This window comes from Amblyraja radiata, chromosome 33 (assembly GCF_010909765.2).
Source record: "Amblyraja radiata isolate CabotCenter1 chromosome 33, sAmbRad1.1.pri, whole genome shotgun sequence".
Lineage (NCBI taxonomy): Eukaryota > Metazoa > Chordata > Chondrichthyes > Rajiformes > Rajidae > Amblyraja > Amblyraja radiata.
In genome coordinates this window covers 12,356,470-12,375,716 of record NC_045988.1, presented here as the reverse complement: position 1 = coordinate 12,375,716, position 19,247 = coordinate 12,356,470, and the positions used below count along the sequence as shown (strand labels likewise).

General features: G+C 42.9%; 1 protein-coding gene across 12 annotated transcripts in view; it reads right to left on the bottom strand.

Moving 5' to 3' along the window:
* Positions 1-19,247, bottom strand: part of arhgef12 (Rho guanine nucleotide exchange factor 12) — a 102,793-nt gene that overhangs the window by 60,178 nt on the left and 23,368 nt on the right. The window lies entirely within an intron of this gene.

Genomic DNA, 19,247 nt, shown 5'->3' with positions numbered 1-19,247 from the left:
TTACTCTAAAAATGGCCTTACCAATGCCCCTACATTTGCATTCATTTTCTCTACACCATGTAGAGTAGTTATTTCTATACAGGAATTTACAGAAATGGAGACTATATATAATATGTTATTGGTAACTGCAGTAGGGAATTCAACAGAAACATTATTACCAGACAGTGGTTAGAAGCTGACACTTCCAATCAGATGAGTAATTGTGGCAAATGGCACCGATGTATTTAATAAGTGCAATAAATGAAAAAAGGTACATCAGGGGAATGAGATAAAATTGTACATGGGCAAACTCATCTGAAGTATAAATGATGTTGACCTAAATAGCTAGTTTCCTGTGGAAAAACAATGTAATACTCGACAATAAAATATCTCTACATCCAAAAACTGAAACCTGGCAGCATCCAGAGAACTACAACTGCAAAATTTGAGAGTAGGTTGGGATTGCAATCACTTGGTGATTGTCATCCAAGGACAGTCAGTGCCTATAGAATCACATCCCAGTGACAGTTAATGTCAATAGGATTTAATGTCGGAAGGTCAGCATGAGAAGTAACAAGAAAAAGGCAATTCACTCTCCTCACTGATCTGTCCTAACCCCAAAATACCCTGCTCGAGGGAGCTTGGATATACAGCCGTTGTTTCTGTGCCTCGAGTATAATATAAAATTGCACTGATTACTTGTGACAAGTTACTGCATTAATCTGAAAGAAAATAATTACTGAAGCCAGTCTTGGAAGATGGAAAAGTACCACATATTCAAGAGTGTGGGATATAATATGTACAATTAATCTCAGCGTCACAGTAAAATCAATTACCGGAGGCACTGCAATTATAAGCTCAACATAAATAGAGGCGGTGAACACAGTACTGATAAATGGAAATAAATATCTGAACTTTTTTCAGAAATAAAAAGGAGAGCATTAGGTAAATGTGTTAGGGAATGAAAGTCAAAACATTTACTGGCAGTGCAGGCAGCTGAATTCAGCAGATAGTTAGGACGGGAAAGAATCTGCAAAGGCGTGATAAATGTGGCCCCACCCTCAGGCTGCACAGCTCAGCCCTGCAGTCCAAAATCCGTCACAAATAAACCAAGGGCTAGCTGGAGCTTTTTAATTTGTGTTGCAGGTTTATAATTTTTCTGAGAATTTATTTTTCTTTGATCACTCACAAAAAAAAAAATGGGCTAAAATATCTGGAATAGAGTATCTGAAAAATGACCATTGCTGGAAAATTATCCTGAAATTTCAAAGAAGCAACATTCAGTTACAAAATCCCTGGTAAAATCTAGCACAAAAGTTTAACAAAATATTGTTGAACGGCAATATGATTTTTATCACCCTATTCCTATAGATACAGCAACCTTTTCAAAAACAAAATAAGCTAGGCTATAACTCACCGTGACGGCATAAAACTGCTTAAGAGGCAGGAAAGACAAGTCACTAATATTTGCACCAATTGGCATTCAGCGGGAAAGAGGGAAGAAATAGGCCAAGCGTTTGATAAACAGTTCTGTTAATTAAATCATCCCTTGCAGAATGATTGAAAAACATCAACATTAAGTGAAGTCCACAGACATTTCTTGGCTGCATTAGAGTATAAACGGCTGGACCTGCACTATTTACCTGAGCATCAATCAGACCAAGTGATTCCCATCCTAACTTATTCCTTGACTGGATCAGAGTGAGGTGACACCAAGCCAGAGGCTCTTCGTGGTGCAGATTCAGAGCAGGTTAAAGAGAGTCATGGCAGCCTGCTCCCTACCCTCATTCTAAGCCTTTAGCATGCCAATAATGACGAATTCAGTGCTGATCTCGCACACACACATCACTGAGCAATCTCACACATCTTCTCCAGTCAAGTCTTAAAAGGGCAATGTCTCAAGACTCTAAGTCCCAACATGCTTTACAAAAAGGCATCCACTGTCACTTCCATTCCATCAGCTTCATGCAATAAATCATGATAAAGTCCATAAGCACCAATAAAGTAAAAATTGAAAGCAAAATTCTTCAGTGGACATGAAAATACTAAAAGCATCAATTGCTTCAAGGAGCAATTGCGATGGGGAAAAAGGGTTCCTGCCCCCTAGTCCTTACCTTTCACCACATCAGCCATCACATACAACACATAATTCATGACATTTACGCCACCTCCAACGGGATCCCGCCACTAATCACATCTTTCCATCTCCACCCCATTCCGCCTTCCAGGGACCATTCTCTCCACAACTCCCTGGTTAACTCATCAGTTCCCACCCGAACCACCCCCTCCCCACGTTCCTTCTCCTGCAAAACCGGTCCCTATACTTCCTCCCTTGACTGTCCAGGGACCCTGACCGTCCTTTCAGGTTAGGCAGAGGTTCACTTGCACGTCCTCCAACCTCATCTACTGTATCCGTTGTTCAAGATGTGGACTCTTACACATCGGCGAGACCAAACATAGACTGGGCAATCATTTAAGCCGAATACCTTGGCGCAGCCCGCCAGAACCTACCTGATCTCCCGGTTGCCAAGCACTCATTTCCCTTCCCACCACACTGACCTTTCTGTCCTAGGAGTCCTCCATTGTCAGAGTGAGGCCGAATGCAAATTAGAGGAACAGCATCTCATACATTGGGCAGTTTACAGGGGTATAAATATTGATTTCTCTAACTTCAAGTAACCCCTGCATTCCCTCTCTCTCCATCCAAGTCACACCAGCTTTTCGTTCTCACCTAGCAAACAGTTTCCTTTATCATTGTTACTTTTTTGTATATCTTTCATTCATTTGTTGTATATCTCTCTCTACATCATCGTCTATATCTCTCGTTTTCCTTTCCTGTGACTTTCAGTCTGAAGAAGGGTCTCAACCCGAAACGTTACCCATTCCTTCCCTCCAGAAATGCTGCCTGTCCCACTGAGTTACTCCAGCATTTTGTGTCTTCGGTTCATGGTTCAGTTCAGTTTATGCATTTTCCATTTCAGTGATAGTTGGTGAAACACGATGCAGAATTAACCAGGATTCTACTGTTACTTGGGGAGAGCAGGAAGTGCAACAGCAGGATCTGAGAAAAAGCAAATATGGAGGAAATTTATAGACCATGCGAGAAGAAATAAAATGAGAAAAATGGAAGAGAGATGAGATAGCAAACTTAGCTACTTTGATAAGTTGCAGAAAGTGCAAACAACTAAGTGAGAGCATCACAGTGTTACCGATGCAAATAAGAGACTTGAAAATGTTCTTTAGCCGCTTGTCTGCTAACAATCAATCATCATTCTCTGTCTTTATTCCATAACCCTTATTGCAAAATGGCTGGTTCTGTAGAAAAATACTTCCGTGGACATGAAAATACCAGTAGCGCCCGCAGTGTAACCTCAGTTTCCCTCTCCACAGATGCTACCTGGCATGTTGAGTGTCTCCAGCATTTATTCTAGTAGTCTTTTGTCCACTAGCTTGAGGCCGTCTCTATACATAAATTCCCAAATCACTCGCTCTTCGACAGGTTCTTATTTTTGGATTGGAAGAGAAAAAAATGAGACAAATAGTCCAAAAAAATGGATAGTCATGAAAAACAAAGGAAAGCAGGTAATAGGAAGAGATGGAAGATAAATGAAACAAATTACCAAAGATTATAAAACTAAATGCAAAATTCAAAAACGCATATTTCAGAATAGTGAAAATCATTCAATTTTTATTTTATGAGATGTCGTCTAGTGTGGTTTCTTCCCCCACTCCTCCCATTGCAGAGCCCCACCTTGTCTGGAATATTCTATCTCTTGCGTCTTGAAAATACATGTAATTACTCTGCCTTTCTACCAAATCTTACTCCAGGCAACTCTCACATTAAAATTGTTAGAAGTGAATCATTTATTATAAACCACACTGCCATAATCAACATACACCATGTTGAAGTAAAGGCTATTTTGTGTTACTGGAAAAGATAATTACATTTGCTCATCAAGAAAAGGATTCAAATATCGATGTTCCTGCAAATCAAAGGAAGTGGAATAACATGGAACGAGTGATCAAAAATTGGCATGGACCCAATTAGCCGAAGGGTCTGTTTCTTCAATGGTATGAATTAGTAACTCTGTTAGAAATGGCAGTTCATGGGGTAATGATACAGTGGGGTGGTGGGCTAAATGAAGAAGCAAAAGCATGTAATGCAAAGCCCCCTCACAGGTCACATCCAATTTTTCAAGAGCGGCAAACTGCAATTTATCCCATTACTCCAAAGGGCTTATCAACCGTTCCCAAATCCAGTGACTTGTAGAACTTGTTGCCAGTCTCCACAACAAACTTTCAAGAGGCAAGAACGTTTAATTATCATACGTGCCAAAGCAGAATAACATTCTTAAGGTTTGCTGGACATTCAACCACCAGAAAGTACCAAATCACAGGAGCAAACAAACCATCCCATCTCTGTCGTTGTGAGATTTATTTTACCTTGTTCACGAATACTCTCCACATCAACTGCATGGACTAAACCTGGAGAAATCTATTTGAAACTCAGAATATCCTGAGATTTAAAATTTAGTTAACCAAGCAAAATTTGAATAAAGAAGCAAAATTAGCTGTGCTAGTCAGATTATATGAAGACGTAGTGCTTCTGCTTTCCTTACTCAGTAAGAATTATCCGTGAATGCAATCCGCACTAATGCGGTTCATTCACCTGTCTTTTCAAAAGGGCCTAACAGTTGTTTAAGAAGGAACTGCGGATGCTGGAAAATCGTGTATCAAGTAACAACAAGAATAAAACAGGTAACCTACTGGCCATTGCACCTTAATTCTCAAATACGATAAAAGCACTCACAGCACAGGCAACATCGAAAACCTCTCTCCACCAACAACGACGAATAACATGCCAAGACTGCAGAAACAGGCCCATGGCCTCAATAACCTGCTGCAGGATACAGGGAAAGAGACAGGACGATTTGTTTCCCTCATTTGAGGCAGGGTCACAAGTCTTGAAAGTCTCTTCCTCAAAAGGTCAGTAGAAGCAGAGTTGTAGAATATTTTAATGTTAGAAGTAGATAGTTTCTCCATCAGGAAAGAGGTGAATGCATACCTTGGGGAGGGAGGGGGGGGGAAAAGTAGAGTTGAGTTTATCATAGAACAGTACACAACACAGGAACAGCCATTTGTCCCATGATATCTATGCCAACCATGATGCCAAGTTAAACTAAACTTGCCACATCCGCCTGCACATGATCCATATCCCTGCCCCCTCTGCATGCTCATATGCCTGACTGAACATCACTGAAATCTATTAGATCTCCCCTCAGCTTCCAACACTCCACAGAAAACAATCCCTGTGTGTCCAACTTCTCCTTTCAGTAATATTAGTCATTAGTTTATTGTCACATGTGCTGAGGTATAGTGAAAAGCATTTGTTGCGTGTTCAGCAGTCAGCGGAAAGACAATACATTAAATGAAAATGCATAAATACATTATTCGCTAATCAGGGCAACATCCTTGTGAATCTCTTCTGCACCCTCTCAAGCCTCCACATCCTTCTTGTAATGGGGCAACCAATCTGGCCAAACCAAACTTTTATATAGCTACAATAAGCGAGTTCGGTATTCCGACTGGGCATGCCCAGGTAACTCGTCATAAACATTGTTGGTAGCTGAGCAGCTAAACCTTCGTTTCATCCGTATTTTCTAGCTTTGATTCTTTTAGGTAAGAAAAATACTGCTTTCAAACTATGAATTAGTTGTATTTATTGTTCCTTTGTACAAAGCTACGATGATTTTGTCATTTTTATTGTTTTATGCTTCAGTGAGTGAGCGAGATCATGCTGCAGCGTGGGGTCGAGGTCCGGCCTGGGTCTCCGGCGCTGTTGAGATGCTGCTGGGCCGTCCCCATCCCCTCCCGGGTGTCCCGTCCCAGTCCAGGTGCGGCCGGAGGTGTCCAGGGTGGCCCTTGGCTGGCGGGGGCTGGCTCCAGCTGGGCTCTGCTCTGACTCCCTGGGGCCCCGTTTCCTGGAGGTCCATGGACCATCGGCTGCGCCTCTCTCCTTGTCCAGTGGCTGTCAGTTAACCCCCTCGGTGCCGGCGAAAGCAGAGCACCAGTCATCAATGGGAATACACACAAAATACTGGAGTAACTCAGCGGGACAGGCAGCATCTTCGGAGAAAAAGAATAGGTGACGTTTCGATCGAGACACTTCTCCGGAGATGTTGCCCGACCCGCTGAGTTACTGCAGCATTTTGTGTGTATCCCCGTTGATGAATGAATGGTGCTCGGCTTTCGCTGGCACTGAGGGGGTTAACCGACAGCCACTGGATAAGGCGAGAGGTGCAGCTGAAGGTCCCCGCCCCGTCGGGGAACGGGTTCCTCGGGAGTTGGAGCAGAGCCGAGCTGAAGTTGGCGAATCTTCTCCGCGCTGGCTGCAAGGCTGGGGTCGCCACTGCTCCGGGCCGGTATCCTGTCAGTCCAGGGTCACCCTGGACACCTCCGGCCGCCCCCTGACAGGGATGGGACATTCGGGAGGGGAAGGAGACCGCTCACAAATCTGCCTCCTGGTGTTGTGCAGGAGAGGGGTGCGTGGTTCGCCCCTGTATAATAATCCTGTATAACCCAGGAGGGCAGCCAGAGTGAGAATGGAACTCATGCACCCAGGCTGAGGGGGACCAAACTGTGATTCATTAGATTGTCACTGCTGAGATTTCTGCATGGACCAGTGGAGAAGGGAGAAATAGTGTTGCTCACTCCAGTAGCAATTCAACAGCGCTTGCAGTGCCGTTCAATCCTGACTACGGATGAAACGCAGGTCTGTACACACGCAGCAGCTCAGCTGCAGCAAATGTTTTTCTCGAGTGACCTATGATCTGAGCATGCGCAGTCGGAAGACAGAACTCGCTTATACGAGCCCTTGAGCTGTGTCCTCCCCTCCCCCAGCCCTCGGGCTCCTCCTCCCCTTTTTTTCCCTTCCTTCTCCCTGCCACCCCCTATCAGTCTGAAGAAGGGTTTCGGCCCGAAACGTTACCTATTTCCTTCACTCCATAGATGCTGCTGCACCCGCTGAGTTTCTCCAGCATTTTTGTGTACCTTCGCTTATACGACTTCCTGATTCTTAAACTCAATACCCCGACCAATATATGGCAAGCATGCTATGTGTTTTTTAATGACACTATCTAGAGATTGTGGCCAAAGGGCCAGCTCCTGTGAGATACCATTCTATGTCTATGTTAATATGTACGTAATCATACCTGCCAAAGATGCTAATCTTCAATCAATTCTAATCACCACACAATCTAAAGTGAGGCTAAACACAATACAGCAGGACTCTAAAGATGTACGGGTTTGTAGGTTAATTGGCTTGATATAATTGTAAATAGTCCCTAGTGCGTACGATAGCGTTAGTGTGCGCGGATCACTGGCTGACGTGGACTTGGTGGGCTGAGGGGTCGATTTCTGCGCTGCATCTCAAACTAAAGACTTTGGATACCAATAGCACACTGAAGTGTTGAAGACATGTACTCCAGAACTTGTCCACTTGCTAGCATCTATTTGACAGTGACAAACAGTACAGTTTTGTCCTTTCCACTGAAGGCAGGATATATTTAAATGAATCAATTACTGCCCCTGATAGTTTACTATCAATCATCAATAATGACTGTATCCATTTACTCACAAATAACCCAGCTTGGGATTGCATCAGAATCATTCAGCTCTGGGGCTCATTACAATTTATGTCTAAGTGTGGAAGAGAGTTGAATTATATAGATGAGCAGAGAATAACTGACTTTGATATCATTGCAGTATTAAACACACTGCTGTGCAACAGCCCGAGTAAAATTGAAGTTAGAGTAGGAAAACTTAGAACAAAATGGTTGTTTCCTGGAGATGAATCATCTTGGCCTCAAGTGCATTGCTGTACCATACCCAGTCAGTGCTAATTATTGATCAGTTTTCAGTTCTATCCGTACTCCTTAGATATTCTAGCAACAACAACACTTAGCAAAACTGGGGTAACATTTGAGTCTGGCTTAATAAGGCAATGGGCAGAAACAATCTAACCAGGTTCTCTTGGTACTTCACATCATGAACATTGTCAAATCCCAACCTTCAACAGTTGAAAGTCACAATTATAAGTGGCCCAGACTCAAATGCTGTGCCTATCAAAATAATTCCATGGATAAATACTCTGGCGTCTTCTATTATACAGCCTAGCTCGCCTATTGACTCCTCAAATCCTAACAATCCACTACATAATACATTCAGGAATATCATTTACTGTAGCTATAACACTTGAGAAGCTCTACATCCAAAGGACAATGTATGATCAACACCTGCCTCGTAGGCCCCCCTTGGTCATGACTGACAATGGGTGATGCATCCTAGTTGTTGGCTGTTTGCTCCAAACCTCAGCTAGAGCTGTGTCACTTGTGGCTGAAGAGACCAATGCAGGAGTGACAGTCTGTCGCAAAGGTCACATTTGTGTGTGGTCTCTGGTTAGTTGAAGTTGCTGCGCTCCTTTCTGCGTGCCCGCTTGTCTGCCGCTGCGTTCAACAGTTTCTCTTCCCCCATTTTGAGATGTTGGTTCAGGGTAACTCTCCACCTCATGCGGTCAGCTGCAAGGTTCTCCCAGGACTCCACATCAATGTCGAGCGCCTTCATATCTCTCTTGCAGACATCCTGCCTACCATCTTAAATATTCACCCTCGTCTACACCAGAACACTGGGTGCAATCACATCAGCCATTTGCAAAAGATTTCTATGGGAGATACCCAAAATCTGCAAATCTATCACCGAGATGAACCGCAACCACATGGGATCATCACCAATTGCATGTCTATCTCCAGGTATATCACGATGATGCCTTGGAAATGTGCATTAATTGGTCAAAATAGTAGAACGATGGTAATCTATTCAACACTTGATTGCAGCAGCTCAACAGCAATTCGTCATCCCAATTTGACTGCCTCTTAACTTGCTCAATCACTCCTTCACTTCAATAATATAGGGATCAATCAATGAGTCTCAGATAATTGTAGCTCAGAGAAATCGAAGGGCTGTGCGAGAGAAAGTGAAGAAAGATAGTATTTCAGTGCTAGGATACAAGAGAACGAGAGGATGATCGTGGTCAGTGAACAGAGAAGATTGGGAAGTAACTGAATGGATGGTTTGACATTAGTAACAAAACTTCTCTGATTTCCCAGTTGTTATTACAGACAAGGTGGAAGGAGCAAGGGAGCAATGGAGAAGGAGCAGTGAAGAAGCTGTGGGATAATCTGTCAAGTTACTGTCCGTCTTGCTTATGCAGTCCATAATCTTCTACTAATTAAAATCCTTCTGCTCAAATACATGCTTCCTCATTGTTCAACAGTTAATTGTATCAACCAACAAACAGCCTGAAACTTAGTTTAATAGTTTATTTAAAAAAAAGACAGAGTGTCTAGAAGAGGCAGACATAGATACAGAAAAGGCAAGAAAAACGAGAAGAGATAAATACAGGCCGCTATGTTTATAATGTGATATTGAAAACAATTGTTCACATATTTATAAGTTGCTATGATATGGGAAAATACAGGCAGGTTCTTGGTAAAAAAAAGCTAATCATTGCTTCCCTGCCACTGAACAAAACATTTGGAAACCTCTTTCCAAATTCAGTAACTATAATTTCCCACCCCAGCAAACCCCTCCCACTCACAATGCATGTCCACTAACCTCTCTACCTCTCTCCCTAATACACACAAATAAACCGGCACAACATAAAATCACAGTTCTGTCCCCAAGGTTATTAGATAAACAATCACAAATGAACACGCTCTCTCAAGAAATGCGGATGAAGGAATTGACATCTGTCCAGATTTTAAATAAGTTTCCCGCAAAACCCGACTGAGAGTCAATGTGTAGGAGGGAACTGCAGATGCTGGTTTAGACTGAAGATAGACACAAAATTCTGGAGTAACTCAGCGGGACAGGCAGCATCTCTGGATAGAATGAATGGGTGATATTTCTGGTCGAGACCCTTCTTCAGTGTGAATGCTTGGTTTACTGACTGTTTTGCAAAGCACCTGCACTATTTTCCATAGGGATAACTGGGCTTCCAGTTTCCCACCAGTTAACACTACATCCCAATTACACTTCAATTTATCTGCGATCTCCTGTACTGTTCCAACAAAGCCTAAACCAAAGCCAATTAACCTACGCACTCTTACGTCTTTTTGATATGCGGGAGAAAACCGGAGCATCCGGAGAAAAAAGTCACACGGTCACAGGGAGAACGTGCAAACTTCATTCCGACCACCCAAGTTCAAAATCGAACCCAGGTCTCTGGAGCTGCAAGGCAGCTGATCCACCAGCTTCGCCACTGTGCAGCCCTTGCATCAGCTTTAAGGAGGCTTACAAGCTATAATATTAACCAATGGATCAACAAGAACTATTCTCAGTATAGGCAAATGTCAAACAGGGCTCTGCCAATGCACGAACGCTTTCTCAATCTGCTTACTGCAATGTCTTGTCTGACCTCCAAATTTTCAGCGGGTATGAAGTTAACCATCAGAACTAAGAAGAAGATATTCACAAACAAACAAAGCAATGGTAGACAATGCAGTAAAGAGCTCCTACATATTCTAATGCTGTGTGGTCTCAACCCTACAGCTGCTAATCTGAAAATGTGGTTCCTCATCATTAGCTCAAGTGAATGGGAATGATTATTATTGTCCAAAATATTTGGATCAACAATCATCACAAGCCACTTCTATTGTTGCTAATATATAGGACCCTATTCGATTGATACATCTTTACTATTCTCACCCAACTCTCTTTACTGCTGGACCCCACATTAATATTATACTCATTAAAATAGCACCACTGCAATGCAAAAGTTATACCATTCTTAACATTATAATCCTACTTGCACTTGTGTCAATCATTGGTAAATATTTGTTCCCGATGTTAGCACTGAAGAAGAGTTCAGAAACTGCTTTGCATAGTAGAAGCAGCAGAACAATAACACAAGGAGAGACACAAAAAGCTGGAGTAACTCGGCGGGACAGGCAGCATATCTGGAAAGAAGGAAATGGGTGACGTTTTGGGTCGAGGCCCTTCTTCAGACTGAGAGCCAGGGGAGGGGGAGACTAGGGATATGGAAGGGCAAGGTGTGAAAAGGCATACAATCCGAAAATTTAATCAGGAGTGGAAAACACAAGGAAGTCAATCAGGGTGGAGATTAACCAACAAATTTCTATGCTATTGTTCCTTTGGTGACAAGCCCAGCAAAGAGCAGATATACGAAAAAATAGGTGCTAGCTTCAGCAAAGGCGGATCCATTCTGTGGAAAACAGTACTGTGGTTAGCAACGGTCCAATTGGCAGGGTACAAAATAAACCTACAGAGAAAGAGATAGATCGGTGCTTAAATACAGCATTTGAAGTGGCTCTAATTAAAATGGACCAAAAACATGTACCAATTTTCAGGCAGACAGAAACACAGACAGCCACCAAGGTCTGCTTTTGCTAGGAGGGCAATCTCAACTCTAATATCCAGTCTGTAATCCTGCATTGCAGCAATATCACGCCCAAATGAAAACCATTCATTTAACTAGGCAGCAACCTTCACAGCCTCACTGCACCACTTCACAGCCTCATGGATTCATCAAATCCCAGGGATTGGAACCTTGGTTACAATTGGTAAATAACACACTGCAAATGTAAACTAAAATAAGAATGGATCAAAATGTGTGCACATTAACCCCCATTCACTGACATGGTGGCATTCACTTTGTGCTTCTTAAGGGCCTGTCCCACTTATGCGATTTTTTAGGTGACTGCCGGTGACTAGGCTGTCGCCACACGGTCGCTGGGGTGTCGCCTGTATGGTCGTGAGAAGTCTCCTAAGTCGCCCAAAGAGTCGTATCGTTTTTCAGGTCGCCGCTGGATTTTGAAATGTTCAAAACTTTTCAGCGTCAGTCGGTGACCGTGGGCTTGTCGTAGCTTGTCTACTCCTGACATAGGTTGTCGCCAGGATGACGTAGGTTGTCGCCGGTGCTGTCTTTGGTGAATTCCATTGGCAACTACCTACTTCAACAGGTACCGCCAACTGAATTGTCCTAATGGGTCGTCGATTGTCGGGAGCTAGCCGCAGCTTGACGTCGACTAGCTGGTAGGTTGTTGTAGACATTGTCGTAGACATTGTTGGAGGGGGGGGGTCCTGACAGTCACCAAAAAAAATCACCTAAGTGGGACAGGCCCTTAATTCTAACAAATCTGCTGCTGTAGCAACAATTTGCAACAACTCAGGGCCTACAAATCCAATCCTCCCCATAGAATCTCAAAATATTTATGCTCTCTAAAGTAAACAAGGGCACCATAATAATGCAGGGCTGTTTTTTGGCAGATCAGCCTGATTTCTTGCACAACAATAGTATCAGAATGGACCCGCAAGTTTTTCTCATCTCTATGCTTGCTGGTCCTCGATTCTTCTTCCCACCAATGTCCCAGCCCCAACTCTACTGCATCCATTTCTGTAGACCCCTCCTCTAAGCCATCGAAGATGCACGTGAAACTCTTCTCCCATTGCCTGCACGGGTTGAATGTTAATAGCACGAGTTTTGGGAACTTTAAATCTTACAAATTCACTGGCTGCAGAATTCTTCACTGAACCTTAAAGTTTGAATATTCTCTCTATTACAGAGCACGAAGAAAGGTTAAGGTAATTGTTACTTAAATCTACTCTCCCCCTATCCAACCAACGGAAGAGAAGTAGTGAACGTTGTTTATGCCGCATTCAGCAGTCATTTACTGCATGGATGGTGCAAGCCTGCCCTTAGCTGGATTTCAGTTTAATTATGAGCCAAGTTCTGAAGAGATGCCAACAATGACTTTGTCACCACCAAAAAGCAGAAAACACTCATTTACCAACTGCAAGCACTGTCAGAATGATCTGTCAGTATCCGTTCAATGCTCTTAACCTGGCAAAACTAGAATTTACCTCTAATATGCTTGTGAAAAACAAAACTAGAATTTACTTCTAATATCTTTGTGAAAAAGGTGGTGTAACAGTCAGAGCCCAATAGATTCTGTGCCACCGACATCCACCATGCAGTATCAGAATCTTCAGCTTAACATTCTGTAACAGTTCCACAGCCGACCAAATGTGAACATCATGACAGGTTCGGCCTTCAGATCAAGTCTGTGCCAGCCTGGCTGCCTGCCCCAGCGCAATTCCTGGAAATTCTCAACTCTGAACACTGCCTTTGGGATTCTGCCTGGTGTTGCAGTGGACAAAAGGCTGTTCATGCTCCTTGCAGACTCCTTGTGGAAATTATCTCAAACTCTTAAATTAAAAAAATCATAACAAACAAAGAGTAAAAGCAGACACGTTCTTGCTGTGGATATACTTTTCCCTTCTCATCAGTCATCTCTCTCTCCTGCTCAAATATTGGATCAGCTATTTCAAATCAAACACTATAATTTTTATGCATGAAACTAACCAGAATTCTACAACGATCTTTGAATTCAGGGATAGTGGCAGAGTTCTGGAGAGTGGTGAATGTTACCCTCTTGTTCAAGGTGTAAGCATGGCGCAGGTTGTTTGGTTTACCCTCAGTGGCGAGAAAGCTTTTAAATGTAGGATTAATGTAAATGGATACTTGGTCAGCATGAGTTCAGTTGGTCCAGTGTCCCGTTTTCCATGCTACATGACTTCACGACACTGAACACCGAGCAGGATATATATTCACTTGAAGAAACATGTATTACTTTTGACAAACCACTAAGGACAAAATACATTTAACTAATTTATTAGAAGTTTTTTTTCAATAAAAGGTAACAGATAGAGTTGGCGGTAATGCAGTTGATGTTGTGTACATGGAGAAGTTTTTGACCAGCAAAGTTTTTGATAATGTTACGCATGGCAGGCTGCTCTGGAAGATTAACTCACAGGGTATCCAGGAAGATCTAGCTGCCTGAATACAGAATTGGCTTCATGGAAGGAAGCTGAGGGTGGTGGTGGAAGGTTGTGATGCATGCGATTGGGCCCGTTGCTGTTTGTGGTTTATTTTAACTATTTAGATGACAATGTGCAAGGCATGATTAGTAAGTTTGCAGTTGACACTAAAGTAGGTGGAATCGTAGATAATGAAGAGGGTTAACAAAAATTACAGCAGGATCTTGATCGGCTGGGCAAATGGGCTGAATAATGACTAATGAAATTTGATGCAGATAAGTGTCAGGTGTTGCCTTTTGGAACATCAAATCAGGGCATGACCTTCACAGTGAATCGTAGGACGTAAGGACGTGGTGTAGAGCAGAGCCTTCATTAGTCAGAGCACCGAGTATAGAAGTTGGGACTTTCTGTTACAGATGTACTAGACATTGGCGAGGAGGCTTTAGGAGTATTGTGTTCAGTTTCAATCACCCTACTACAGAAAGGATGCCATGCTGGAGAGAGTGCAGAAAAAAATTACGAGAATGTTGCCAGGACTTGAGCACTTGTGCTATATGGAGAGATTGGACAAGCTGGGACTTTATTACTTCGAGCACAGGAGACTACGGGGCGTATAAAATCATGAGGGAAATGCGTAGGATGCATGCAGTCTTTCACCCAGGGTATCAAGAACCATAGGTTTAAGGTGAACAGGGAAAGATTTAATAGGAACCTGAGGGACAACTTTTCCACTCAGAGGGAGGCAGGTGTATGGAATGAGCTGCCACAGCAGGTGGTTGAGGCAGTAAGAATAAAAACATTTAAAAGACACTTGGACGTACATGGAGAGGAAAGGGTTAGAGGAATGTGGACCATAAATGGGGCAAATGGGACTAGCAGAGATGGGGCATCTTGGTTGGCATGAATGATTTGGGCTGAAGCTCTTGTTTCTGTATGTATGGCTCTATGATTCTATATGGTTCCACATAACATGATTATCAGCAAAGGTAAAGCATATGACATTAAAGAGATATGTCGGAAGTAACTGCAGATGCTGATTTAAACCAAAGATAGACACAGAATGCTGGAGTAACTCAGCGGGACAGGCAGCATCTCTGGAGGGAAGGAATGGGTGACGTTTCGGGTAGAGACCCTTCTTCAGAAATGTTGTGTCTATCTTCTGACATTAATATCTTGGATAGAAAGTTTACCATGTACAGATACAGGGCCATGGTGAATGGTCATTTTTCTGATTGGAAGTGAATGATGGTGATGCCCAAGGATTGTTATTAAGGCCATCTCTTTTTTGGACCTGTATTTTGATCTGTAAGCTTAAGGGTATAAGCTATGATTTGCAACCAGATGGAAGGGTCCCAATCTGAAATCTTCACAGATGCTGCTCGACTCACTGAGTTCCTCCAGCCAGATACTTCTTAATTTTAAGAAAACACCTGTTCAACAGCACCTGAGCTAGTGTGCTCAACTTTACCTACTTCATAAGAAATATGTGATGGCAATACAGGATCCAAAACAAAATTACAGAATGATTACTACGATAAGGTACTACAAGGATGCATTAAAGACACCGGGACTGTTTTCTTTCGAGAAGACTGTGGGAGGATTGAATATGGGTATATAAAATGAGGACTGGGCTGGGCAGAGAGGATCATAACACATTGGTGGAGAGGTCAAGGATTAGGAGAAGAGGTATAAAATAATGGGAGAGAATTCAGGGCGACACGGTGCACAGCAGAACTGCTGCCTTACAACGTCAGAGACCCGAGTTTAATCCTGACTACGTGTGCAGTCTGTACGAAGTTGGTACGTTCTCCCTGTGACCTGCGTGGGTTTTCTCTGAGACCGTTGGTTTCCTCCCACACTCCAAAGACGTACAGGTTTGTAGGTTAATTGGTTTGGTTTAAATAGAAATTGTCCATAGTGTGTGTGTGTGTGTGTGTGTGTGTGTGTGTGTGTGTGTGTGTGTGTGTGTGTGTGTGTGTGTGTGTAGGATAGCATTCGTGTGCGGGGATCATTGGTCGGTGCAGACTCGGTGGGCCGAAGGGCCTGTTTCCACACAGTATTTCTAAACTAAACTAATTAAAAAAGATACAAGGTATAGTGTGGTAGGTTCCAGAATAGCCTTCCATAGCAACAACATAACAATATGGAGGCTAAACATTTCCAAAGCTGTAGTAAGAGGTCAGGGATGGAACTAGTGAGTCACTCTGGCAGAGAGTCATGCAGCATGGACCAGACGGACTCTTTCTGGGCTGTACTCTGTGACACTGTGATTCTATAATTGATATTACAAAATTCGTATGCAGCAGCATCAAGAATAACCCGTTTAGTTGGTTGAGGGGTAAATATTGGCAAGTACACAGAAAGGATTTCCATTGTTCGTCCTTCAATAATATTGTGGGATTGTTCAATCACTGAAGTTAGACAAGCATTGTCCCAAAGATGACATTTCGATTTTTCGAACATTTTCTAAACTACCCCTCCAACAGTCCCATGCTCTCCCTCCCTCGATGCCTCTGGTCCAGCCCAACTGGCCTCTGCATTAACTGAACTATGCACATTTTCAGAGTTAGACCGAGAGTTCTTGCCCTATTCTCATCAACTTCCAGATTCTACCACTCACCTGCAGAATAGGTCAAATTACAATGACCATTTAACCAGCCTGCATGACTTTGTGACATGGGAGGAAAATGGAACGTGAAGCGGAAACCCACAGTCACAGGGAGAATATGCATACTCCACATAGACAGCATAGTCATAGTCATAGATTGATACTGTGTGGAAACAGGTCCTTCGGCCCAACTTGCCCGCATCGGCCTACATGTACGAGCTACACTAGTCTACCTGCCTGCGTTTGGTCCATATCCCTCCAAACCCGTCTTATCCATGTACCTGTCTAACTGTTTCTTAAACCCTGGGATAGTCCCAGCCTCAACTACCTCCTCTGGCGGCTTGTTCCATACACCCACCACACTTTTTGTGAAAAGAGGTCAGGGTTGAACCAGGTTACTATAGCTGTGAGGCGGCAGCTCTATTAACTGTGCCATTGTGCCACCTAAAATTTCTTCTCAGCTCAAACTTTAGAATATCTGTTTTATCTCTCCTTATAAGTCACTCGACCAAGGGCGGACCCGTTGGGCTCGCTCCCCCAACGCAACATTCCACCAAACTGCGCATGCGTGATGGCTGCATTCAAAGTTGGGCCGTTCACAGTTGAAATTGATGGGGCTGTCCCACTGTATGAGCTAATTCAAGAGTTCTCCCGAGTTGCGGTAATAGCCGCTTGTAGGTACTCGGGGCTCTCGTGGACATTTTTCAACATCTTCACGAGTCTTCCCGAGTACCTGCCGTTAGCGTTACGAGCCGCTAAGAGGCGTCCTGAGTTCCGACGTACCCGCTCTGTACATTCTACGAGCTTACCACGAGTTTGATTTTTTTTTTAACTCGGGAGAGCTCTTGAATTAGCTCGTACAGTGGGACAGCCCCTTAAGTTAAACTTAATAAATTGTAGAGAGGACCCGTGGAGCCGTTGTGTCCCCATTCTGGGGCCATGCAAGTACAGGCGAATGGGAAAAAAGATGGCGATCTGAAAATTTACAAAGGGCCGAACTGTGCAGGCGCGGCTGAGGGGTTCCCGTTGTGACGCCAGAGATCCACATTGTGATGCGCAGGGGAACCTTCCCCCAACTGTGCATGCACAGATGGGGGTGCTGTTTTAAGTTATTTTAAGTTTTAAATGTGAATAACGTAAAATATACCATCAATCTGAACGAAACTGGTTTCATTTACATCGCAGGACAATAGTGAGTAAGGTGGGCCAAAAATTGTAGCGCTATCGTGCACTGCTTTTGTGCAAAGATAGGTACAATTTACAAACAAAGGTACAAATATAGGTACAAACAAGATGAGAGTTTTAGTAATATAAATAATATTTAGATATAGATAGATAGATATCCCTTGCCTCCATCCCAGCAATCTATCTATTGAGCCTGTGTTGCCCTCTCTAGCATAAGCATACCTTAGAGACATTGTTCTAATACTATCTTCGACCCCTCTGGCTAGCCCAGACTGGTTACATGTTTCCTTAACTATATGTATTGTTGAAAGTTGTGCATTAATTATTTAAGTATTAGCCACTGCTTGTTCACTGTCATACTTTGAATGTCATCTTCCTATCTACTTTTGTTTAGATTTAAGGGTGCATTTTCTTAATAAATTAGATCACTTTATATAAAATTCTATTAAAAATCATTCTTCTCTGAAAGCCCTTGAACTGTATTGTTATTAAGTGACACTTTCCTACTGCACAATGCAAGCTTGTTCCTCAACACTTTTGACTGACCAACATCTCTCATACACTCCATGAATTAATCTTCATGCTGCCATTATTAATTTGGTTTCCTCGGTCTATGTAGATTAAACTCACTCATAATTAATTCATTACCTTTGACACATGGACCTCTAATTTATACCATGGCCTGCATTACAATGACTGTATGGAAGCCTGTTACAACTTTCATTACTGCGATCTGCTGCTTGCTGATTTATGCTCCACCCAAATTAATCTTAATTCATTTTTCTGAACTAAGATTCTCCCCTTTACGACTTTTATCCCATCCTCCTTTTCTATTTTGCCACATTTACTTCCCAATCTGTATAGTTTATGGTATTAATATTTTGCTCTTAATATGGGTTCTACATTGATTCGGATAAAGTGCCTCCAGTGCTGTTTTCCTCTGACAAAACATGCATGCTCTCACGTTTATATGCTCTGCCCATTCCTTCCCGATTCTAGTTATCATTACTCATTTTGCTGTCCTGTACTGAAATCTTGTTTCTTCTCCTCAGCTTTATAAATTTCCCCTCTCCAGAGCTCTCCATCTAACTACTTAGTTTAAAGTTTTCCACAGCTCTGGGTATTTCATTTGTTTGAACACTGATCCCACCACGATTGAAGCGAAGTTCAGCTCAATGGGAAACTCACTCTTTCTTGGGTACTGTGGCCACTACGTCTGAAGAAGGGTCTTGACCCGAAACATCACCCATTCCTTCTCTCCAGGGATGCTGCCTGTCCCACGGAGTTACTCCAGCTTTTTGTGTCTATCTCCATGAATTGAAGCCCATTTATTTTCGCATGCAAGCCGCACATTCAACTCCCTGATTTTGTTAATCTTATGTCAATTCGCAGATGACTCCGATTTGAACCCAAGCTGCTCATACACCTTCAGAAGAAACTTCTCTTTTATCTTATCTATGTTATTGGTTCACGCATTACTCACAACTACCAGGTCTTACCTCCTTCCCCTCTTGAAGGGTCAATTCTACGTTACTTCATCTTAGTGGCGTGACTGCCTTCTCTTAACAAGACAAAATGT